Source organism: Gorilla gorilla, chromosome 3 (genome assembly GCF_029281585.2).
Source record: "Gorilla gorilla gorilla isolate KB3781 chromosome 3, NHGRI_mGorGor1-v2.1_pri, whole genome shotgun sequence".
Lineage (NCBI taxonomy): Eukaryota > Metazoa > Chordata > Mammalia > Primates > Hominidae > Gorilla > Gorilla gorilla.
In genome coordinates, this window is record NC_073227.2 from 133,111,453 (window position 1) to 133,138,157 (window position 26,705).

At 41.4% G+C, this 26,705-nt stretch overlaps 1 protein-coding gene and 1 pseudogene across 14 annotated transcripts in view; both read left to right on the plus strand.

The window, feature by feature from the left end:
- The window catches only part of ANK2 (ankyrin 2), a 678,765-nt gene that overhangs the window by 24,492 nt on the left and 627,568 nt on the right, over positions 1-26,705 (plus strand). The gene's annotated exons all lie outside the window — the stretch shown is intronic.
- On the plus strand, positions 13,632-16,151 carry LOC115934366 (large ribosomal subunit protein eL32-like; annotated as a pseudogene).

Here is a 26,705-nt window from a genome sequence, read left to right on the forward strand (position 1 = left end):
AAAAGTTTTAGGAATGCAACAGTGACAAAAACAAAATCCTGGCCCTCATGGAGTTTGCATTCTAGTAAAAGAAAGGAAGAAAATAAAGATATAAATATATAGACACACACACATACACACACACACACACACACACACACACCACACACCATCCCATACCCATTAGAATGGCTACTATCAAAACAAAACAAAACAACCCAGAAAGTTACAAGTGTTGGAAAGGACATGGAGAAACTGGAACCCTTGTGTGCTACTGATGGGAATAAATAATGGTTTAGCCACTGTGGAAAACATTATGAATGTTCTTTAGAAATTAAAAATAGAGCTGCTCTATGATCTAGCAATCCCACTTCTAAAGGGATAAATATAATTCTGGGTATATACACAGCAGAATTGAAAACAGGGTCTCAAGGAGATATTTGTCCACTCATGTTTACAGCAGTATTATAGTCAAAAAGTAGAAGCAAGCCAAACGTCAGAAGAATGGATACACGCAATGTGGCATATACATACAGTGGAATATTCTTCAGCCTTAAAAAGGAAACACATTCAGCCGGGTGCCGTGGCTCATGCCTGTAATCCCAGCACTTTGGGAGGCTGAGGCGGGTGGATTGTCTGAGCTCAGGAGTTCAAGACCAGCCTGGGCAACAAGGTGAAACCCTGTCTCTACTAAAATACAAAAAAAATTAGTTGGGCATGGTGGCGGGCGCCTGTAGTCCCAGCTACTCGGGAGGCTGAGGCAGGAGAATTGCTTGAACCCAGGAGGTGGAGGTTGCAGTGAGCCGAGATTGCGCTACTGCACTCCAGCCTGGGCAACAGAGCAAGACTCTGTCTCCAGAAAAAAAAAAAAAAAAAAAAAGGAAACAAATTCTAACACATGCTACAACATGGATGAGCCTTAAAGACACAGTCTTTTTTTTTTTTTTTTTTTTTTGAGACAGAGCCTTGCTGTGTCACCCAGGCTGGAGAGCAGTGGCGCCATCTCGGCTCACTGCAACCTCTGCCTCCCGGGTTCACGCGATTCTCCTGCCTCAGCCTCCCGAGTAGCTGGGACTACAGACGCGAGTCACCATGCCCGGCTGTTTTTGTATTTTTAGTAGAAACAGGGTTTCACCATGTTGGCTAGGCTGGTCTTGAACTCCTGACCTCAAGTGATCCTCCCGCCTCAGCCTCCCAAAGTGCTGGGATTACAGGCGTAAGCCACTGCACCTGGCCAAAGACATTGTCCTAAGTTAAATAAGCCAACCACGATTCCAAATATATAAGGTACCTAGAGTAGTCAAATATACAGAGGCAGAAAGTAGAATAGTAGCCAAGGGCTGGAGGCTGGGGGAATGGGAAGTTATTGTTTAATGGGTACAGAGTTTCAGTTTTGCAAGATGAAAAGAGTTCTCGAAGATTGGTTGCACAACAATGTAAATGTGAAAATGGCAAATTTTATGTTACATGATTTTATCCAATTTAAAAACATAAATAAATAATAAAAATTTAAAATATCAGGTAGTAAGAAGGATTATGAAGAAGATAAAACAAGGTAGGTGCACAGAGCACTTGGGGTGGGGTGGGTAGATTTATATTTGGTGGTCAGAGAACACTTCCCTGATAAGTGACAGTCAAGCAGAGATCTGAAGTCTGTGAAGGAGGAAGCACACATCTGGGGAAAAAGCATTTCAGCAGATGTTAAAGCAAATGCCAGTGGTAAAAAGTGGAACCAGTTTGGTGTGTTCTAGGAATAGGAAGAGAGCCAGTTGTAGCTCAAACATGATAGGAGAGGAGAGTGGTGGAATAAGGTCTCAGAGAGGTGGTGATGGACAGATCATGTTTCGAGTTATGCCTGAGTATGTATAAAGGCATCCTGGTATGAATAAAATGTAGGTATTATATTTCTCTGTAATTGTAGACATAGTGTCTGTTTGTTTGAAGGCAGATGATTCTGTTGACTTACCTCAGACATATTTTCACTCTCTGTACCTCTCTAAGTTAGATGAACATTCGTATTGGAGATAGAGTCTATCTAACTGCCTTCAAACAAACAGACACTATGTCTACAATTACAGAGAAATATAATCAAAGTAAAACTTTTAATTTCAGAATTATCAATAATTTATTGGAAAATACGTAATAAAATGTTCAGTGTTTATAAATATGTATCCATAGCTTACTATGAACTTTATATATAAAATTATATAATACATATATAATTCAGAGACTAGCTGTAGTATGCAGAATAGTTATGGTTAAAATACTATGTTTTGTGTTGTTTAACTCAAATTTTTATATGGAACTAGAGCAAAGTCCTCTCTTAATTATGGCATAATGTGTGATATTGGAGAGAACATAAGATTTAGCCAGCAGAGATCAGGTTCAAATACACTGAATATTATTGACTAGATGTATAGCCTTTGGAAAGTTATAAATGCTCTCTGAGCCTCAGTTTCATCACTTGAAAATAATATCACAGATTATGGTTGCTGTAAGGATTGAAATATTGTAAATAAAGCATAGGGTATACATCCAAGTAATTTTTATAAAATTACAAATTAAACAACCTAATATTACACCTTAAAGAACTAGAAAAAGAACAAATTAAGCCCAAAGTTAGTAGAAGGAAGGAAATTTATTATTTTTAAATTTAAATTTAAAATTATTATTAGACTAGAAATAAATAAATAAATAAAACTAGAAAGATAAAAAAGATCAATGAAACCAAGGGTTGGTTTTTTGAAAAGATAAACAAAATCTACAAACCTTTAGTGAGACTAGGAAAAAATAGAGGATACCCAAATAAAATCAGAATGAAAGAGAAGACATTACAATTGATACCATAGAAATACAAAGGATCGGCTGGGTGCCTGTAATCCTGTAATCAGGCCTGTAACCCCAGCAAGTTGGGAGGCTGAGGTGGGCAGATCACCTGAGGTCGGGAGTTTGAGATCAGCCTGACCAACATGGAGAAACCCTGTCCCTACTAAAAATACAACAAATTAGCTGGGCGTAGTGGGGCATGCCTCTAATCCCAGCTACTCAGGAGGCTGAGGCAGAATTGCTTGCACGCGGGAGGCGGACGTTGCGGTGAGCCGAGATCGCGCCATTGCACTCCAGCCTGGGCAACAAGAGCGAAACTCTGCCTCAAAAGAAAACAAAAAGAAAAGAAATACAAAGAATTGGCCGGGTGCGGTGGCTCATGCCTGCAATCCCAGCACTTTGGGAGGCCAAGGAAGGCGGATCACAAGGTCAGGAGTTCAAGAGCAGCCTGTCCAATATGGTGAAACCCCGTCTCTACTAAAAATACAAAAATTAGCTGGGCGTGGTGGCAGGCGACTGTAGTCCCAGCTGCTCGGGAGGCTGAGGCAGGAGTATCGCCTGAACCCGGGAGGCAGAGATTGCAGTGAGCCGAGATCGCGCCACTGCACTCCAGCCTGGGCGACAGAGCGAGACTCTGTCTCAAAAAAAAAAAAAAAAGAAAAGAAAAGAAATAGAAAGGATCTTGTGAAACTACAATGGACAATTATAGATCAACACATTCGAACCTAGAAACAAATTTGATAACTGAGAAGAAATTGATACATTCTTAGACACACACAATCTACTAAGACTGAATCATGAAAAAATTTGAGGCTGGCACAGTGGCTCACCCTTGTAATCCCAGCACTTTGGGAAGCTAAGGTAGGATGATCGCTTGAGACCAGGAGTTCAAGACCAGCCTGGGCAAAATGGCAAAACCCTGTCTCTACTAAAAATACAAAAAATTAGCCAGGCGTGGTGACTTGCTCCTGTGGTCTCAGCTACTCTGAAGGTTGAGGTGAGAGGGTCACCTGAGCCCCGGGGGGTTGAGGCTGCAGTCAGCTGGACTCCAGCGTTGGTGACAGAGCAAAATTGTCTCCAAAAAATAAATAAATAAATAAAAAGTAAAAAATACATATATACACAGAAAATTTGAGCAGATTGATAATGAGTAATAAAAATTTTAAAATAACTGTTGGTGAGGATGTAAAGATGTAGTGAAAAAGAAACCCCTGGTTGGGTGTGGTGGCTCAAGCCTGTAATCCTGGTACTTTTTTGGCACACACCTGTGGTCCCAGCTACTCCAGAGGCTGAGATGGTAGGTCTACATCAGCCCAGGAGTTGGAGATCAACCTGGGCAATATAGTGGGACCCCATTTCTACAAAAAATTTAAAAATTAGCCAGGCATGGTGGCACATGCATGTGGTGCTTAGGGGATGAGGCGGGAGGATAGCTTGAGTTCCAATGTCAAGGCTGCAGTGAGGCATGTTTGCCCCACTACACTCCAGCCTGGGTGACAAAGGGAGATCTCTCTCAAAACAAACAAACAAACAAACAAACAAACAGGAACCTAGTAAACGGTTGGGATGTAAATTAGTACAGTCATTATGGAAAACAATATGAAGTTTTCTGAAAAAAATTAAAAATAAAACTACCATATGATCTGTCAATTTCACTCTTGGATATATATCCAAAGAAAATGAAATCAGTATGGTGAAGTTATAGATGCATGCCTATGTTCATTGCAGCATTATTCACAATAGCCAAGGTATGGAAGCAATTTAAGTGTCCATCAGTGGATGATTAGATACAGAAAATCTGGGCCAGACACGGTAGCTCAGGCCTATAATCCCAGCACTTTGGGAGGCCCAGGCAGGTGGATCACCTGAGGTCAGGAGTTCGAGACCAACATGGCAAAACCCTGTCTCTACTAAAAAATACAAAAATTATCCGGGCATGGTGGTGCATGCCTGTAGTCCCAGCTACTTGGGAGGCTGAGACAGGAGAGTCACTTGAACCCGGGAGGCGGAGGTTGCAGGCAGCCAAGATCACACCACTGCACTCCAGCCTGGGTGACAGAGAGAGACTCTGTCTCAAAAAAAAAAAAAAAAAAAAGAAAAGAAAAGAAAAGAAAATCTGGTATATATGCACAACAGAATGCTACTCAGTATTCTGAGTAGGAAATCCTGTCATTTGCAGTAATACAAATGAACCTAGAGGATACTATGTTAAATGAAATAAGCCAGGCACAGAAAAACAAACACTGCATGATCTCACTTATATGAAATCTAAAAAGTCAAAAACATAGAAGCAAAGAGTAGAATGTTAGTTATCGGGGTAGGGGTTGGCAGAGAGGGCAAGGATTGGGAAGATGTTAGACAAAGGACATGAAATTTAAGAAGACTAAGCCTGGCCAATATGGTGAAACCCTGTCTCTACTAAATATGCAAAAATTAGCCAGGTGTGGTTGTGCGTACCTGTAATCCCAGCTACTTGGGTGGCTGAAGCACGAGAATCGCTTGAATTAGGGAGGCAAAGGTTGCATGAGCTGAGATTGCGCCACTGCACTACAGCCTGGGCAACAGAGTGAGACTCTGTCTCAAAAAAAAAAAAAAAAAAAAAAAGAAAGAAGAGAATACATTCAGGAGACCTATTGAACATCATGGTGAATACAGTTAATAACAATATATTGTACATTTGAAAATTGCTGGCCAGGTGCAGTGGCTCACGCCTGTAATCCCAGTACTTTGGGAGGTCGAGATGGCAGATTGCCTGAGGTCAGGAGTTCAAGACCAGCCTGGCCAACATGGTGAAACCCTGTCTCTACTAAAAATACAAAAAATTAGCTGGGTATGGTGGTGGGCACCTGTAATCCCAGCTACTTCAGAGGCTGAGGCAGGAGAATCGCTTGAACCTGGGAGGTGGAGATTGCAGTGAGCCGAGATTGCACCATTGCACTCCAGCCTGGGCAACAAAGTGAGACTCCATCTCAAAAAAAAAAAAAAAAGAAAGAAAAGAAAATTGCTAGAAAAGTAGATTTTAAGTGTTCTTACCACACACACACACAACAGGATAAATAGGCTGGGCACAGTGGCTCATGCCTGTAGACCCAGCACTCTGGGAGGCTGAGGTGGGAGGATTGTTTGAGATCAGGAATTCAAGACCAGCAGGGCAACATAGTGAGACACTGTCTCTAAAAAAAAAAAAAGAGCAGGCGCGGTGGCTACGCCTGTAGTCCCAGCACTTTGGAAGGCCGAGGCAGGAGGATCATGAGGTCAAGAGATCGAGACCATTCCGGCCAACATGGTGAAACCCCGTCTCTACTAAAAATACAAAAAAAAATTAGCTGGGCATGGTGGCCCGTGCCTGTGGACCCAGCTACTCAGGAGGCTGAGGCAGGAGAATCGCTTGAACCCAGGAGGTGGAGGTTATAGTGGGCCGAGTTACACCACTGCACTCCAGTCTGGCGACAGAGCAAGACTCTGTCTAAAAAAAAAAGGCTGAGTGGTGCACAACTGTAGTCCCAGCTACTTGGGAGACCAAGATGGGAGGATTGCTTGAGCCTGGGAGGTTGAGGTTGCAGTGAGCCATAATTGCACCACTGCACTGTCTTCCAGCCTGGGCAAGAGCAAGATGTAGTCTCAAAAAAAAAAAAATATGTGAGGTAATGAATAAGTTAACTAACTTGATTTACGTATTTCACAGTATACACATATATCAAAACATCTTGTTTTACAACATAAATATGTACACTTTTTTCCATTAAAATAAGGAACTAGGCCGAGCGCAGTGGCTCATGCCTGTAATCCCAGCACTTTGGGAGGCCCAGGCGAGCGGATCACAAGGTCAAGAGTTCAAGACCAGGCTGGCAAATATGGTGAAATCCCATCTCTACTGAAAATACAAAAATTAGCCAGATGTGGTGGCGGGCGCTTGTAGTCCCAGCTGCTCCTCCTTGGAAGGCTGAGGCAGGAGAATCGCTTGAACCCAGGAGGTGGAGGTTGCAGTAAGCTGAGATCGCGCCATTGCACTCCAGCCTGGGCGACAGAGACTCCATCTCCAAAAAAATAAAATAAAATAAGGAAATAAATAGAAACTTCACCCCCAAAAATATACAATTAATAATGTCATTCAGATGGGAATCAGTCACACACTTATGATGTCTCTAGACTCGATCTAGAGGGAATTAAGGGTGGAAAAGCAGAGGCATTGGAGGAAACTGTCTGGAAGCTGCATTTGCATAGTAAACATACTGTTTTAGTTAGTTTATATTTTTATTTAGGGCCTCCTGGGGATAAGGGTACCACTGGGCATCACTAAGAATTTAGTTATTTTGAAAATTATAGTGTACTCGAACATTCCAAAATCAGAGAAAATGCTGTCATATATATGTTAGTAGTATATATAGTGACTAGCTGGGCGTGGTGGCTCACGCTTGTAATCCCAGCACTTTGGGAGGCTGAGGTGGGTAGATCTAGATCACTTGAGCTCAGGAGTTTGAGACCAGACTGAGCAACAAAATAAGACCCCAGTCTCTACAGAAAATACAAAAATTGCGGGGTGTGTGTGCACATGCCTGTAGTCCCCAGCTATTTCAGAGGCTGTGAGGTGGGAGGATTGCTTGAGCCTGGGAGTTTGAAGCTGCAGTGAGCCATGATCATGCCCCTGCACTACAACCTGGGCAACAGAGTGAGACCTTGTCTCAAAAAAAAAAAAGTATATATAGTAACTAATATCTACATGTTTTGTATGCATGTAATACTCAAAGTGCAGAAACAAGGTCTCACTATGTTGCCTGGGCTAGAGGAGTGCCTATGTGGCTGTTCACAGGCACAATCATTGCACACTATAGCCTTCAATTCCTGGGCTCAAGCCTTAGGTTCTCAAGTAGCTGGGACAACAGGTGTGCGCCACCATGCCTGGCTCAGGGATTTTCATAAATATTTCATATGTTGTGGTATACAAGTACCAGCTCACAAGAGCCGATGGTTAAAATATCAGGAATTCTATAAGCTAGTTGACTCATGTTGGTGGCTTGAAATCAGGTAGGAAATTGGTAAGTGCTACAAAGCTACAGAGCTTTCTTATTCCTAGGCTGGTTAAACATTTACCAGCACACCACTGTGTGTATCAGCTCATTTTACTCTCACAATGACTATAAAATGGATACCGTTATTATTCCTATTTTACAGATGTGGGAACTGACAGAGTAGGGATTTTTTTTTTTTACAAGAAACAGGGTCTGGCTCTGTTGCCCAGGCTGGAGTGCAGTGGCATGATCATAGCTCACTGCAACCTGAAACTACTCAAACTACTGGGCCCAACCAATCCTGCTTCCCGAGTAGCTACAGGCACTACATTACCATACCCAGCTATTTACTTCTTGTTTTTTGTAGCAAGGGGAGTCTCCTTGTGTTGCCCAGGCTGGTCTCAAACTTCTGTCCTCAAGCAGTCCTTCCACCTTGGCCTCCTAAAGTGCTGAAATCACAGGCCTGTGCTCAGCCAGAGTAGGGATTTTTAATTGTAGCAGTCAGGTTCTTGAGTTCATGGTCATAAACTCTTTGCAATGTTGCTACTGATTGCTCCCAGAGAGGTGTTCTCTCCTTACAGTGTTTTCTACAAAACAGAATCTAGCCTCACAATTGAGTGTTGGGATGCACTTTTAGAAGTCATCTACTTGGGTCTTCACCAACACCAAACAATGTGGTCTACCCTGGACTAGAAAGAGCATGAATCTATGCTTCTAAATAACACTCAGTGTTTCAGGCTGGGCGTGGTGGCTCATGCCTATAATCTCAGCACTTTGGGAGGCTGAGGCGGGGGGATCACAAGGTCGGGAGTTTGAGACCAGCCTGGCCAGCATGGTGAAACCCCATCTCTACTAAAAATACAAAAAAAAAGGGCCAGGCACAGTGGCTCACGCCTGTAATCCCAGCACTTTGGGAGGCTGAGGCCAGTAAATCATGAGGTCAGGAGTTCAAGACCAGCCTGGCCAAGATGGTGAAACCCCGTCTACTAAAAATACAAAAAAATTAGCCAGGTGTGGTGGCGGGCACCCGTAATCCCAGCTAATCTGGAGGCTGAGGCAGAGAATTGCTTGAACCCGGCAGGCGGAGGTTGTAGTGAGCCAAGATCCCGCCACTGCACTCCAGCCTGGGCGACAAAACGAGACTCGGCCTCAAAAATAATATTAATAATACATAAAAAAAAAAATAACACTGTTATTTATATCTCCTTGAGACTTGGATTCCTCCCCTAAGTATAAATAATTGGGATATGATTATATATGAAGTGCCTCCCACATGTAAAATCCTAGTTTAACCAAAGCCTATCCAATTCTGCTTCTTTGTCCTGGTATTTGGAGGTCCGGTATCTGCTCCATAGGTAGCCCATAGCTCTACTAGTGACAAAGCATTAGTTCATGAGTAATTTTACTCTAGTTATTTCATACATGTACACATTTTTTAATAGAAATTATGTAAGTTTTATACTAATAACTTACCATGACTTTGCAAATTAGAGTTCAAGCTTCTGCAGAAACTGTTTTTTTCACTGATACAGACCCAGCATCTAGCTCAAATTAAACATTTGTGGAATGAATTAAGGAAATTTTCTTCAATTCAATTCAACAATTCAACTTTGATTCAAATCAACAAGAATTAACACCATAGCTATAGGTTAAATATATTGCATAGAAAAGAAAAGGAAAAACTGAAGACAGAGACCAATTTTGTTTGTTTGTTTGTTTTTTGAGACGGAGTCTCACCTTGTCGCCCAGCCTGGAGTGCAATGATGTGATCTCAACTCACAGCAACCTCCGCCTCCTGGGTTCAAGCAATTCTCCTGCATCGGCCTCCCAAGTAGCTGGGAATACAGCCGCCCACCACCACGCCCGGCTAATTTTTGTATTTTTAGTAGAGACGGGGTTTCACCATGTTGGCCAGGCTGGTCTCGAACTCCTGGCCTCAGGTGATCCACTCGCCTCGGCCTCCCAAAGTGCTGGGATTACAGGCGTGAGCCAACACATCCAGCTAACAGAGATTACTTATATGATGTGGTGTGTGTGTGTGTAAAATACATATTTGCATATATACATATATATATGCATAGTATATCTGTAGAAGGAAACAGAAGGAATAGTAACATTGATTTCCATTAGAGATGAAAAGTGTGAATTCAATTTTAAGCCTACTCACAGTCTCTCCTTAAGAGAACAAGATGCTTACTTTCTAATCTTTTGGAGAAGGAACTGAGCTCCCTAGCTGGCTCACTGATGGGACTTGACAAGTGCTGAAAATATTATCTTTAGCTTGGTGAGTAGTGGGAGCATTTCTGCTATTCCCTCTTTCTAGTTAAATTCAGGGCCAAAATGTATTCTTGGGATGGCTTAGAACCTTTCCTTTTCCTGTGTCCAGAGTCATTAATAGTCAAAAACTACTTATTGGAGAAAGTATACTGTGAGGATCCCTGTTAGGGTTGTATAAAATCAATGAAAGGCAAGTTGCCTGCTATCAAGTAGCTGGAATCCCCACGTTGGTGAGATAGAGGTGGGTTCCTCATCATTTTTCTTTTGGGATTTCAAGAAGTGGTTCTCTTGTATTCTTATGCCACGTATAATAACAATTTATATCATTAAATGTTTTCCCATTATCAAAAGATGTTCATGCTTATTTTTAAAACAGAAATAAGAAGTAATACAGAGAAAAAGAAGAAAAGTCTTCCATTGTTTTACAACCCAAAAATAACCACCATTTTTGGGAGACATTTGTTTCCATTTTTACTTTTATAGTATTTTGTTGGTGTGTGTAGGAAGTAATCTGGGCATTTTGCCCAGTTTGGTTTAATTTTTGTTTATTTGTGAAGTGTCTTAGATTGCATTACACTTATTAGATCATTACTGTTATTAGCTGTTCCTAATGATACATCATAATGTGATCTTATCAATCTAAAATTGAAGCAATAAAAAGTTCATTCCCTAGAGCAATTGCACATGTTGCCTCAATTATGAAGAAATGATACACACTGGAAATATAACTCTAACTTCAGTGAATTTAAAATTCTGGCCAAGTGAGGTGGCTCATGCCTATAATCCCAGCACTGTGGGAGGCTGAGGTGGGTGGATCCTTTGAGCCCAGGAGTTTGAGTCCAGCTTGGGCAACATAGTGAAACCCTGTTTCTACAAAAATTACTGAGGTGAGAGGATCGCTTGAGCTTGGGAGGCAGAGGTTGCAGTGAGCTGAGATTGTGCCACTGCACTCCAGGCTGGGTGGCAGAGAGATACTCTGTCTCAAAAATAAATAAAATAAAATATAAAATTCCCTGGATGTGGTTCTTTAAGCATTTCTTCTCTGTGCACATTGCTTAAGTGTTAAATCAGACTGGGTTCCTTCATATCCCCCAATACATTGCAGCCTCTTCCACCTCCCCAATTTTGCTTATCTCTTCATCTTCCTGTCTCTACCTGTCAACATTCATCATCTTCAAGGACTGCCACCCATCTTCCCACAAGGGGGCTTTCCTTGTTACACTGATGTCAGTCACATGACACCAGTGAATCTGGTTTCCCCAAACCACTGAAGTATTACCCTCTGTACCATTCATGGGGTATGTATATTCTATTTCTTTTTTTAAATTGTGGTAAAAAAAACATATAGAATTTATCAGCTTAACCATTTCTAAGTGTACAGTTCAGTAGTATTAGGTTTAATCACATTGTTCTGCAACTAATTTCTAGAAATTTTTCATCTTACAAAACTGAAACTGTGTACTCACTGAACAGCTCTCCATTTCCTCCTCATCCCAGCCCATGGTAACTACTATTCTTTATATTTCTATGAATTTTTCTACATAGGTGACTCATATAAGAGGAATCATTCAGTATTTGTCTTTTTGTGATTGGTTTATTTTATATAGCCTGTTATATTTGTAGTCTACTTAGGTAGACTATAATTTACATAGTCTATGTTCCCAGAATCCTATTCTTTCTTTTAGGTTTCAGAATAGAAATAAAACCCATCTATGACAAGTGCCTTTCAATTAAATCACTATATTTTTATAATCCCTTGCCTAACTTAATAACCTAGTAGCTGCTAAATTTATCTTAAATTTAAATTAAAAAACAGAACCAGGGCTGGGTGCGGTGGCTCATGCCTGTAATCCCAGCAGTTTGGGAGGCCTAGACGGGCAGATTGCCTGAGCTCAGGAGTTTGAGACCAGCCTGGGCAACATGGTGAAACCCCGTCTCTACTAATATACAAAAAATTAGCCAGACGTGGCAGCCTGCGCCTATATAGTCGCAGCTACTTGGGAGGCTGAGGCAGGAGCATTGCTTGAACCTGGGAGGTAGAGGTTGCTGTGAGCTGAGATTGCTCCACCGCACTCCAGCCTGGACAATAGAGCAAGACTCCGTCTCAAAAAAAAAAAAAAAAAAAATAGAACCATAAAGTTTTAGAGAATTTAACAAATCAGTTCTCTAATATTACAGATGAGGAAATTGAGTCCAGAGAATCAGGTATACAGAAGCATGTGGCAGATCATTTTTCATTCCCCTTCACAATGGCAGATTTCAGACATCTGCCACTCAGGGAAGAGATTTTTTGTTAGAGAGGCATTTCCTTGCAATCACACTATTTCAGGAGGTGCTGCATGTGTGGTAAGGTTAATGCTCATTCTGCAAATCCTTTTTAGAGGTAACATTCGTGACTGTGTCATTTTTCTCCTAAACACTGGTTGGGGGGCTGTCATGTAGTGAGATTGCTGATGGCATCACTAGACCACTAGTCTTGGAGGAGCTCAGCTGAAGCTGGAGAGAAAAAGAATGGAAATGGAGAGAAAGAGAAATAGTGACAGTAATTCTCCCTTGAAGGAGCACAATTACATTGTTCTCATGACTGGTTTTGGTAGTAGTAAGTAGTGGTGGTGGTAGTGGTGGCTTTTTTTCGGAAAGTCCCTCTAGTGTTTTTAAGACCTTGGGCTCTGAAGTTGCATGGTTTGAGTTCAAATTCGGGCTCTGAATCTTGCTCAGTGTGTGACTTTGGCCTGGTTACTTCCTCTCTAACTATCAGTTTCATTGTCTATAAATTGGGGATAATATGTTTAGCATATTGCTATGGTGAGAATTTATGCATACAAAGTGCTGCGCACATAGTAAATAGTTCTTATTCACAAACATTAGTTATTTTTCATAACTAAAAGAAAAATGCTAACACTCTATAATGCTTGATTTAATAACATATTAGACTATTGTATGTCCAGGAAATATATAAGTTCTCTCTGTAAATCTGCTGCCTTTCATTGCAGCAAATCTTTGCATATACATGCACATAGAGCACATGATTTGTATTTTATTTCTGTGAAATGTAAATATCCACCTATCCTCTATCTCAATTATCAGTTGCTGCATAACAACCATTCCAATGTTCAGGGCTTTAAAACAGTAGCTATCATTTATTTGCTCCCGATTCTGAGATTTGTGCAGGACTTGGCAGTTTGCTCCACATGGCATCAGCTGGAGCAGCTTGACTGGGGTTGGATGATCCACTTCCCAGGTGGCCTATTCACATGACTGGTACATTGGTGCTAGTTGGTGGAGTTTGATGGGAGAAGGGGTTCAGTTCTTGCTCAGCTGAGTTCCTCAGTTCTTGCTGTCAGCTGGGTTCTTAGTTCTCTTACATGTGGCCTCACCATATAGATGACTTGGGCTTCTTCCTGGCTTGGTAGTCGAAGGAGTTGGACTATGTATGTTAGGATTTTCTTCCATTTGTACAAAAGGAGGAAGCTCAAGGTTTCTTAAGACTTAGGCCTGGAACTGGCACAGGACAACTTTAGCTGTATTCTATTGGTTAAAATGTGTCAGATTCAAGAAGAGATGGCAGTAAAGGATGTAAATAGCAGGAGATTTGGTTCATCGGGGTACATCGATAGAACAAACTACCACACCATTCATCTAACATATTTAGCAACCTTGATGTATAAGAGAATACTCATTTACTGATTCCACAATTATGTACTGAGGATCTGTCCTGTGCCCAGGTTTATAGTAGGCACTGTGGATACACAATTGAATAAGACATGAGGCCGGGTGCAGTGGCTAACACCTGTAATCCCAGCACTTTGGGAGGCCGAGGTGGGCAGATCACCTGAGGTCAGGAGTTCGAGACCAGCCTAGCCAACATGGCGAAGCTCCGTCTCTATTTAAAAAGTACAAAAATTAGCCGGGTGTGGTGGTGGGCACCTGCAATCCAAGCTACTCAGGAGACTGAGGCCAGAGAATTGCTTGAACCAGGGAGGCAGAGGTTGCAGTGAGCCAAGATTGTGCCACTGTACTCCAGCCTGGGCAACAAGAGTGAGAGTCTGTCTCAAAAAAAAAAAAAAAAAAAAAAAGACATGCAAGATCCTTGCCCAGGTGGAGTACACATCAGGTAATTAAGCAAGTGATTTCAGTAGTTCCTTACTTAACAGGTGCTGTGAGAGTAGTAAGGGCTATATGCTGCAGGTAGCTAGCAGGAACCTTAACCTAGTCTGCAGGTTCAGGAGAGTTCTGAATTGTGAGTTAAAAACTACATTCTAGCTCTTCCTCTGGGCTGCCTACAGAGGTGGCAGCCATCTCCTCCTCAGCATCACGGCTACCCTCAGACCCGTTGTGAAGCCCAAGATCATTAAAAAGAGAACCAAGAAGTTCATCCGGCACCAGTCAGACCCATATGTCAAAATGAAGCTTAACTGGTGGAAACCCAGAGGTATTGACAACAGGGTTCATAGAAGGTTCAAGGCCCAGATCTTGATGTCCAACATTGGTTATAGGAGCAACAACAACAAACAAACAAACAAACAAACAAAAAACAAAGCACATGCTGCTAGTGGCTTCTGAAAGTTCCTGGTCCAGAACATCAAGGAGCTGGAAGTGCTGCTGATGTGCAACAAATCTTACTGTGCTGAGATCGCTCACAAAAACCAAGAACCGCAAAACCATCATGGAAAGTTCTGCCCAGCTGGCCGTCAGAGTCACCAACCCCAATGCCAGGCTGTGCAGCAAAGAAAATGAATAGATAGCTCATATGCACGTTTTGTGTTTAAATAAAACCGTAAAAACTGCCAAGAACACAAAAACAAACAAAAAAACTCCTGCATTCTAGAAGAGTCCAATGTAAGGAGAGAAGCAGAGTTAAAATAGGCAAAAAAGTCTGATTTGTCTGGATATTTAATGGTTTGATGCACTTAGAAGCACGCCACTGCGCCCGGCTGGAATGAATGCTTTTAAAAGATATTTCTAGGCCAGGCTCTGTGGCTCATGCCTGTAAGTAATCTCAGCACTTTGGGAGGCTGAGGCAGGTGGATCATGAGGTCAGGAGTCAAGACCAGCCTGGCCAACATGGTGAAACCTCGTCTCTACTAAAAATACAAAAATTAGCCCGGCGTGGTGGCTCGCACCTGTAATCCCAGCTACTTGGGAGACTGAGGCAGGAGTTTCACTTGAACCAGGGAGGCGGAGGTTGCAGTGAGCTGAGATTGCACTACTACACTCCAGCCTGGGTGACAGAGCAAGACTCCGTCTGGGAAACAGAAAGAGATCTCTGCCCACCCATGTTATGCTGAATTACCAATTTCCTGATGTTCCCTTAGATGGGGGAGGGAGAAGCAATTTCCTCCTTGCTCCCCTCCTATCACTCTCTGATAAATGTGTGTTGTGCTCTTAGCTTTGTCAGTGTAGAGCTAACTTTTAATACTAAAAGAAATAAATATTTAAAGACCAAGACCAGGCGAGGCAACATGGCGAAAACCCATCTCTATTAAAAATACAAAAATTAGCCAGTCTGTAGTCCCAGCTACTTGGAGGCTGAGGTCATAGGATCTCTTGAGCCTGGGAGGTCAAGGCTGCAGTGAACTGTGATCACACCACTGAACTCTAGCCTGGGCAACAGATCAGAACCCCGTCTCAATAAATAAATAAATAAAATAATAATAAAGTTAAAAATCTTTGTTGCAGGCGGGTTCTTCTAACCTATTTCCATTTCCAAATTCTCCACATCAACCTGGTCTTTCTAAATATGGTTAGCTATCAGTATTTTAGTTAAAGTTCTGTTCTGATGAGGAAAAAAAAAAGAGGAAAAGCAGAGGAAAATGACCATTATCAAAGAGTCAAAAGTATTATTCTCTTTTTTATTAGCATTATTTATTTATTTTTATTTTTACTTTTTTAGAGACAAGGTCTTGCTCTGTCTCCCAAGCTGTAGCAGTGGTGTCATCATAGCTCACTGTAACCTCGAACTCCTGGGCTCAAGCAATCCTCCTACTTCAGCCTCCAGAGTATCTGGGACTACAGGTGCATGCCACCATGCCTGGCTAACTTAAAAAAATTTGGGGCGGCTGGGTGCGATGGCTCACACCTGTAATCTCAGCACTTTGGGAGGCCGAGGTGGGTGAATCATGAGGTCAGGAGTTCAAGACCAGCCTGGCCAACATGGTGAAACCCTGTCTCTACTAAAAATACAAAAAAGTAGCTGGGTGTGGTGGCACGTGCCTGTAATCCCAGCTACTCAGGAGGCTGAGGCAGGAGAATTGCTTGAACCCAGGAGTTGGAACCCAGTGAGCCGAGATCATGGCATTTCACGTAAGCCTGGGCGACAGAGCAAGACTCCATCTCAAAAAAGAAGAAAAAAAAAATTATTGTAGATGCCAGGCACAGTGGCTTACGTCCATAATCCCAGCAGTTTGGGAGGCCAAAAGTTCGAGACCAGGCTGGCCAACACGGTGAAACCCCATCTCTACTAAAAAATACTAAATGAGCCGGGCATGGTGGTGGGCACCCATAGTCCCCGCTACTCAGGAGGCTAAGGCAGAAGAATCACTTGAACCCGGGAGGCAGAGGTTGCAGTGAGCCGAGATTGCACCATTGCACTCCAGCCTGGGTGACAGGGTGAACTCTGTCTCAAAAAAAAATTTTTTTTTTTTTTTAGGAACAGACATCTCACTATGTTGGCCAGGCTGGTCTCTAACTCCTTGCCTAAAGTGATCCACCTGCCTTAGCCTCCCAAAGTGCTGGGATTACTGGTAGGAGCCACCATGCCTGGCAAAAGTATTATTCTCTTAATGGATATTATCACATATTACAGCCATAGTTTTTCTAGCAACAACTGTTTATCATGTGCTTCTATATGCAGAGATCCAGTTTTGCCTTCTTCACCCAGGCAGAAATTCTCAGGAGAAAGAGATTAGGTCAACTCCCTTTGATTCATTGAGCTGACTATTTCCACTAGGCTTTTCTCTAACCAATAGGCTTCTTTCCAGCAAGCCCAAGCATCCCTTCAGTTGGCCCTCTTCAGAGAGCTCCCTTTTCGTTGCATAGCCATCCTGACAAAGCAAAGCCTGCTCTGTCCATGCTGCTTCTTAGGGCTGGACCTGGGCAATGTGGTCAGGATCGATGGGCCCTCTTTAGCGATAGGGTGGCAGAGCAGTCAGTCTGTCATCATCATAGTCAGTGCTTTTATGCCTGCGTCCATACAGACGCCTAGTGTAAGCATTCCTCGTCAATTTTGTTTTGGGTATAACTAAAACTTTTTGTTTGTTTTTGTTTCCACTTGGATTTCATTATTCTTCATTTGAAATGACTGGTTTGTAAATCTTTAAAATTGGCTTTGGGTTCAGGGTAAGGTGTGGTGGCTCATGCTTGTAATAGCTACTGGGGCGGCTGAAGTGGGAAGATTGCTTGAGCTCAGGAGATAAAGACCAGCCTGGGCAACATAGTGATACGCCGTTTCTTAAAAACAAACAAACAAACAAACAAACACAATAAAATTGGCATTGGGTTCAAAACCCTTATCAAAGCATTCTTCTGATTTATTGATATAAACAATTATAATATAGTACTGTTTCAGTTACCAGATGTTGAGTACTTGGCCCCTTTATTTGAACAGGTTACTGTTTAGAGAAGAGAATGCGCACTTAAATAAAACAGGGCTGGGAGTGGTGGCTTGCACATGTAATCCCAGTGCTTTGGGAGATTGAAGTGGGAGGACTGCTTGAGACCAGGAGTTCAAACCAGTCTGGGCAACGTTTGCAGCCAAATTTTTTTAAAAAAATTAGCTGGGCATGGTGGCATGTACCTTAAGTCCCAGCTACTTGGGAGGCTGAGGCAGGAGGATCTCTTGAGCTCAGGAGGTCAAGCAGTTCACTACTGCACTCCAGCCTGGGCGACAGAGCGAGACTCTGTCTCAGAACAAAATAAAATACTAAAATAAAATAAAAATAAAATATGATAACTGCTACACAGACTTGGGGAAGGCTTCACAGAGGTGAAATTCACTGTGTTGGCACAGTGTCTTCAAACTTTTCACTGAATTCTGTGTGTGTGTGTGTATGTGTGTGTGTGTGTGTGTGTGTGTATTAGGAGGGCTATGGAGTTGGGTGAGTGGAGACTTACCCTAGATAAGATTGGTTAAGGTAGGTTGTCAGAAGGGCCTTGTTTGCCTTGATAAGGAGGAGTTTGAGCATTATATTTTAGACAATGGTTATCCATAATAGATTTGCAAATAGAGGAATAACATAATCAGATTTACTTTTGTTTCTTTTTAAAAGAAAGTAAAACTAAAACTGAAGAAAAGTCCCCTAAAATGAAATGCCAGATAATCCAAAATTCCATTACAATCATTTATAAACAGGTTTTAGGGGATTTCAGTCCTCATTCCACATCTTCTTTTTTTTTTTTGAGACAGAGTCTTGCTCTGTTGCCAAGGCTGGAGTACAGTGGCACGATCTCGGCTCACTGCAACCTCTGCCTCCCGGGTTCAAGCAATTCTCCTGCCTCAGCCTCCTGAGTAGCTGGGATTACAGGCACCCACCACCATGCCCAGCTAATTTTTGTATTTTTAGTAGAGATGGGGTTTCACCATGTTGGTCAGGCTGGTCTCGAACCCCTGACCTCGTGATCCACCCGCCTCAGCCTCCCAAAGTGCTGGGATTACAGGCATGAGCCACCGCAACGGGCCTCTCATTCCACATCTTCTGAGATCCGTCAGGACTACCAAGTCAGGCCAAGGCCCAAATGTTGACTCTGATACTTGGCATGAAGAATATGGAATTTTAATCTTCTTCAGACTGTAAAAGAAAATCTTTTCCTATATTAGCTCAATACAGTGTGTAGTCAATGACGGAGTTATTAGTGAAATAGCTTCTTCTACAGGCTGACCACTTTAATGGTGTTTTATATAGCCTTTCCTTTTTGGGGACAGAAACATGAAAGTGCGGGCAGTTTACTTTGGCTGATACCTGATAATTTCATTATGGTAGAATCCTGAATAACTTGCCTTGTTCATTCTTTTAATTATTATTTACATGTTTTCTTTCAGTTCTACAATATTGGTTTTTAACATTAAAAGAAAATATGTCTTTTATAGTTCTCTAAAGATAACTTCCTTATATTATATTGCTTAAACTAACACATGTAATTAGGTTGGTGCAAAAGTAATCTCGGTCTTTCTCTCTTTCTTTCTCTCTCCTTCATTCCTTCCTTCCTTCCTTCCTTTCTTTCTGTCTCTCTCTCTCTTTTCTATCCCTTTTTTTTTTTTTTTGAGACAGAGTTTCGCTTTTACTGCCCTGGCACAATCTCGGCTCACTGCAACCTCTGCCTCCCAGGTTCAAGCAATTCTCCTGCCTCAACCTCCCAAGTAGCTGGGATTACAGGTGTGCGCCACCACACCCAGCTAATTTTTTTGTATTTTTAGTAGAAACGGAGTTTCACCATATTAGCCAGGCTGGTCTCGAACTCCTGACCTCAGATGATCTGACTGCCTTGGCCTCCCAAAGTGCTGGGATTACAGGTGTGAGCCACCATGCCTGGCCTCTTTTCTTTTCTTTTTTTTTCTCCACCCAGGCTGTACTGCAGTGGCGGATCCAGCTCACTACAACCTCTGCCTGCCGGGTTCATCCAATTCTCCTGCCTCAGCCTCCCAAGTAGCTGAGGTTACAGGCATGTGCCACCATGCCTGGCTAATTTTTTTTTTTAGTAGAGATGGGGTTTCGCCATGTTGGCCAGGCTGGTCTCGAATTCTGCCCACCTTGGCCTCCCAAAGTGATGAGATTACAGGCATGAGCCACCAGGCCCGGCCATTTTGGCCATTACTTTCAATGGCAAAAACTGTGATTACTTTTGCACCAACCTAATAGAGGTATAATATTCTGTAGCTTTTGTTTCTGATTGAACATCTCAGACAAAATAGCTCACATAGATAAACTTAATGGATACAGAATATTAGACTTCATGAATAATTCTACTCTGGGAGATTTCCATTGTTTCCAGTTTTTCACGTTACCTATAATATTTCCTTAGGATATGATTTTTTTTTTTTTTGAGATGGGGTCTCGCTCTGTTGCCCGGGCTGGAGTGCAGTGGCACGATCTCGGCTCACTGTAGCCCCCGCCTCCCGGGTTCAAGCAATTCTCCCACCTCAGCCTCCTGAGTAGCTGGGATTACTGGGGCATGCCACACCACACCAGGCTAATTTTTTGCATTTTTAGTAAAGATGGAGTTTTACGATGTTGGCCAGGCTGGTCTCGAACTCCTAACCTCAGGTGATCCACCCACCTCAGCCTCCCAAAGTGCTGGGATTACAGGCATGAGCCACCACGCCTGGCCAGGATAAGATTTTAAAAGTAGAATTTCTGGATCATACTAGAGCATCTTGAATTTTAGTATACGTTGTCAAATTATCCTCTACAGTTTTGGCACAAATTTGTATTCCCACTTACAGAATATGAGAGTACCTGCTTTAGCAAATACTTGCCAACATTAAGCTTTTTCTCTCATTTTTGTCTTTCCCAATATAATCGTCAAAAAGCATTTCAGTGGATTAACATGTATGTCTTCATCTGTCATCAGGTTAAACATATTTTTGTAAGTTTATTAACCATTTATATTTCCTTATTTGTGAATGTCTGTTGACAGTCTTTGTCATTTTCTATTGGTGTTTTGCTCTACTGATTTTTAAGCCCTTTTTCTCTATATGTCATATGTGATCAAGTAATTTTTTCTCAGTTGGACTGTAATCCTTTGAATTCATTTGTCATATTTTTTCTTTATTATATGTAAGCAGGCAGTCAATTTATCAGTCTTTTTCTTCCTTCATTGGTTACTTCTTCCTTGACTAATTCTAAAAGAAAAGTATTGCATACATTCACCTATTATATAGGTCACAACACAAACACATCACATAAACACATCAAACATAAATTCCGACATAAAAACTATCATTCTTTTTTAAATCTATTTTTATTTTCTTTTTAATTTTTGTGGGCACATAGTAGGTGTATATATTTATGGAGTATATGAGATACTTTGATATAGGCATGCAATGCGTAATAATCACATCAAGGTAAATGGGGTATCCATCACCTCCAGCATTTATCCTTCTTTTATGTTACAAACAATCCAATTATGCTCTTTTAGTTATTTTTAAATGTACAATAATTTATTGTTTTCTGTAGTCACCCTGTTGTGCTATCAAGTACTAGATCTTTTTTTTTTTTTTTTTTTTTTTGAGACAGAGTTTCGCTCCTGTTGCCCAGGCTGGAGTGCAATGGCACGACCTCGGCTCACTGCAACCTCCGCCTCCTAGGTTCAAGCGATTCTCCTGCCTCAGCCTCCCAAGTAGCTGGGACTATAGGCACCCACCACCATGCCTGGCTAATTTTTGTATTTTTAGTAGAGATGGGGTTTCTCCATCTTGGTCAGGCTGGTCTTGAACTCCTGACCTCAGGTGATCCACCTGCCCTGGCCTCCCAAAGTGTTGGGATTACAGGTGTGAGCCACTGCGCCCGGCCCCAAGTACTAGATCTTATTCATTCTATGTAAATATATGTTTGTATCCATTAACCATCCCCACATCTCTCCCCCTTCCCCATTGGCTGCCCTTCCTGGTCTCTGATAACCATTTTTCATTCTATTTCCATGAATTCAGTTGTTTTAAATCATTCTTCTTGTTGTTATTGTTGTTTTTTTTCAATAATCCTGTCCTCTCACTCACCTACCATCCCCTTCTATCAGCCCTTTAAAGGAATCCGCTATATTTTCAATTCTATAGTGACTCTTAAAGAGATTTTGGAAGTTCTTAGGCAGGATTACATATATTTAGGATGACAATTAAATTAGCAAGTATGGCCAGCTTTTATTGATCATCAAAATGTACAAGAACTAAAACAATTGAAAAATTATATTAATCTTGAGTAATTTTCTAAATATATTTAAAGAGAACACTATATATGTTTAATTTCTATTAAAACTGCTTTCTTAGTGCTTACATATGATACAAACAAAAAAAAGTTCAAATGTTGTTTGGATTGTGGTGGTAGAGTTATCTTGGGGGTTAGAAAATCCGTAACCCAGCTACTCAGGAGGCTCAGGCAGGAGAATCGCTTGAACACGGGAGGTGGAGGTTGCAGTGAGCTGAGATTGCACTACTGCACTCCAGCTTGGGCAACCGAGTGAGATGCTGTCTCAAAAAAAAAAAAAAGAGAAAAAGAAAATGCCTTTTTGAATACAGACCTCCTCCTAACATGCATAATTTTCTGGATAAAGGAAGCTGTCATTATTTTCTTGTATTGAAGTGATACAGATGATGTGCTCCTTAGCTTATCACATGTTTTAGTGTTAAATAAAATTTGGTTTCATCTGCAGATTTGTAAAATAGAAACAGTTAACACATTAATCTAAAGGAATGTCTTCATTTTAATAACTTCAAAATAGTTTTGAATTATGTATTAACTTACATTTTAATCATGCATAATAGGAAAGCTGGATGAAGCTTATTAAAATTATTCCTTGACATATTCAATGATAAAAAAGACATGCTTTTGTGATTTTTCTGCAAATACTTCAAATATATTCAGATATCCAATTTTAAGCAGTAGAACTAAGGCTGTATAACTGTGGTCACGCATTTACAAAATCCCTAAAACAAATTTCAATTTGTATTATATTATTTCAGGAATTAAGCACAGTTAACAATGGTATCAGACTCACAGCAGATGACATTACCTTTGCAGTTTTCTAAAAAAGAAGGGAGCAACACCAACCTTATCTCTTAAGGTTGAGGAATTCCTAACAGCATAAGTCATAATGAAGAGTATCAACATCCTGAGGTGACACATTCTTTAGCCAAAACTCTGTGGGGATTTTCAAAGTGGGAAATTCTTTTGTGTCTTTGAAACCAGGCAAATCAAAGGAATTTATTTTAATCTGGCTTAAGTCCAGGCCAGTGAGTGGCACTAATAAGGAACAAACACATTAGCACCAAAAGGAAATGATCATTAGAAAAGAAATCTTAATCTGTCCATAGCCCACAGGCTGAGATCTCCAAAGCCTTGTCACGGGACTTTAAATGTAAAAATCACATTCAAATGTGTAAAATGATAATGTACAAGAATATTTACATGTGAAAATTGGTGGTTTATGTGCATAATTGGTTAGCTGAATACCTTTTTGTTGGGAGTAGGGGGTGGAGTTCTCCTAGGAACTCTTGAGCTTGTGAAAGAAAAAGGAAGAGAAAAGTTTTATGTGAAAGCACTACATTTAAGAGTGGATTCATTTTTCAAATTGAAAGTTAAATATTAACTTCTGACAATTAAGTAACTTGGTTCTGATCTGATTTATTTTAATGGTGGTTCTCTAATTTCTGGTTTTACTTTCTGGAACATCAAGAATATTGAGAATTAAAAGAAGGTGGGAAAGAGTGACAGGACAGGAGTAACAGAAGACATTAAATACCAGACTTTAACCCTCCAGTATCCTAGGGTTGGAAAGGAGAAATATTGTGAGATAAAAGTGAGAAGTTGGTAAGGATTTCTGAATATGTGATAACTGCTGGGGTTATCAAAATAGTCCTCGCAAAATGGGTTTATAGTTTTCTATTCTAGAGAGTTCCTTGAAATGTCATCAGATGTATATTTACTAATTTTTTCCATTGATAAAAGGATTTGGCTATCATCCTAGAATATAATGTGTTCTACATTAGCTATTGAGATGTAGTAAAAGCTGTTTTCATACATTTTTTGTAAGGCATCCTCCAAGTGATTCAATATCTGCAGTGCATCAGGAAAATGTGGCGATTAATATTGTATGATGTAGAACACGAAGAGCTCTTCTTTCAAGGAGCTACCTTAGGCAAAAAACAAAGTTTTAAAATCTGGAACTGAACACCACCAAATGTGCCTATACAGACAAACATGCTTACCATGTAATAATGGTTATACAGCAAATTAAAGTGGTTATTGTGGGTTTTATAGAGTAAATATGGCACAAATGAAAAATCAAATTCAGGGTCCTCAAGCAGTGGTAGTTGTAATTCAGTCTTGTTAGACTTGAGCCTGCTGTGGAAATGTAGAGAACATCCTCATAACAAGCCTAATGGAACGTATTTCTTTTAGGAATGTGAGTGACCTGGTGTCCTTAATTCCTGGAGAGGTCTAGCTCAATGACATATTATTTTCACCTTTACCTGCTTTTTTTCTAGCATGCTTTATGTTTATCTTATGTTAACCTATAAGGCTATGCTAATTTTATGCACAGACAGCACATTCCTGTTTGACCTTATTTCCCTTCCTCTAACTCCTGCAGCTGTTGGGCCTAAAGTTCCTCACAGTGTAATTTTGTGCTGGATGTGGTCTGAGGATTGATGAATCCAAGATACTCAAATGCATATTTTATGGTCCCCTGAGGCAAGGCAATTGAAAACTACTTGATTGGAGGACATTTTGAAACACACCCATGCTTTTAAAATGCTTTGAATTATTGGAAACAAGAATTGCAGATATTCAACTTAGTAAACAGCAGCTGGAGGTAGAGATTGTCCTTTAAAATAAAGTCAGTGGACGGACCTATGATTTTATTTATTTATTTATTTATTTTGTAGATGGAGTTTCGCTCTTGTCACCCAGGCTGGAGTGCAATGGCGCAATCTAAGCTAACTGCAACCTCTGCCTTCCGGGTTCAAGCGATTCTCGGGCCTCGGCCTCCTGAGTAGCTGGGATTACAGGCGTGTGCCACCACGCCCATCTAATTTTTTTATTATTAGTAGAGACAGGGTTTGGCCATGTTAGCCAGGGTAGTCTTGAACTGCTGACCTTAGGTGATCCACCCGCCTCAGCCTCCCAAAGTGCTGGGATTACAGGCGTGAGCCACCGCGCCTGGCCTGACCTATGATTTTAAGTCATCTTTGATCAAGCATGCATCCTTCTATGCTACCTGTACATTGAGCAGTTATCACCATTTGTAATGTTACCAGTGATATCACTGGTAAAGTATGGGAGGAAAAGTCTGAGTCTCAAGAGTAACATGCATGTAGGGGTTTCAAGTCTCTGGTGGGAAAAAATGTTTTGAATGACTTTGTACTCAGGCATAAAAATAGATCCATAGATATTAATGGTAATCACTTGTTTATGGACCCAACTTTGGAATTTTGGGAGGAAAGTTATATTCAGAAAATGTATGGAAACTCATGAGCTCTTTACTCCAAACTTTTTCAGAGTCAGCAGTCACCAACCCTGGAGGGCTTATGAGAGAGATGGTCTCCTACTGAATAGTTACTGGATTGAGAACGGTCACAGCAATGTTTCCTAGGATTGTACCATGATGTTTGTGGAAAGTGATAGATAATAATGAAGCAAATTTTAGACATTGAGATTTATCATAGAACATAACAGTTGCTAAATTTTGGAATTATCTAGCTGTAGGTAACTTTTTGTTTTGTTTTGTTTTGAGACAGAGTCTTGCTCTGTCACCAGGCTGGAGTGCAGTGGCGCGATCTTGGCTCACTGCAACCTCCGCCTCCCAGGTTCAAGCCACTCTCCTGCCTCAGGCTCCCGAGTAGCTGAGATTACAGGCGCCCACCACCACGCCCAGCTAATTTTTGTATTTTTAGTAGAGACGGGGTTTCACCATGTTGGCCAGGATGGTCTCGATCTCCTGACCCTGTGATCCGCCCTCCTTGGCCTCCCAAAGTGCTGGGATTACAGGCGTGAGCCACCGCTCCTGGCATCTAGCTGTAGGTAACTTCTAACACATTTTCTTTCATACTTTTTTTTCTTCTGAGACAGGGTCTCTGCTGTCAGGCTGGCATGCATTGGTGCAATCACAGCTCGCTGGCTGGGTGCAGTGGCTCACAACCGTAATCCCAGCACTTTGGGAGGCTGAGATGGGCAGATTGCCTGAGCTCAGGAATTTGAGACCAGCCTGGGCAACATGAGGAAACCCCATATTCACGAGAATCGCTTGAATCTGGGAGGTGGAGGTTGCAGTGAGCCAAGATCGCCCCACTGCACTCCAGCCTGGGCGACAGAGTGAGAGCCTGTCTCAAAAAAAGAAAAAAAAGATTGTAATATTGTATTTTTATATACCTTTTCTATGTTTAAATATGTTTAGATACACAAATACCATTGTGTTACACTTGCCTACAATATTCAGTATATATATATATAGTAACATGCTGTACAGTTTGTAGCCTAGGAGCAATAGACTATACTGTTATGGGAAAGGGGTCCTGATCCAGACCCAAGAGAGGGTTCTTGTATCTTGTGCAAGAAAGAATGAGAGGCGAGTCCCTTGAGTAACGTGAAAGCAAGTTTATTAAGAAAGTAAAGGAATAAGGGAATGGCTACTCTATAGGCAGAGCAGCCCCAAGGGCTGCTGGGTTGCCTATTTTTATGGTTATTTCTTTCCTTTTTTCTTTTTTTTTTTTGAGACACATTCTTACTCTGTCATCCAGGCTGGAGTGCAGTGGCGCAATCTTGGCTCACTGCAACCTCCACCACCTGGGTTCAAGCAGTTCTCCTGCCTCAGCTTCCCGAGTAGCTGGGATCACAGGCACGGGCCACCATGCCCAGCTAATTTTTGTATTTTTAGTAAAGACGGGTTTCACTATGTCGGTCAGGCTGG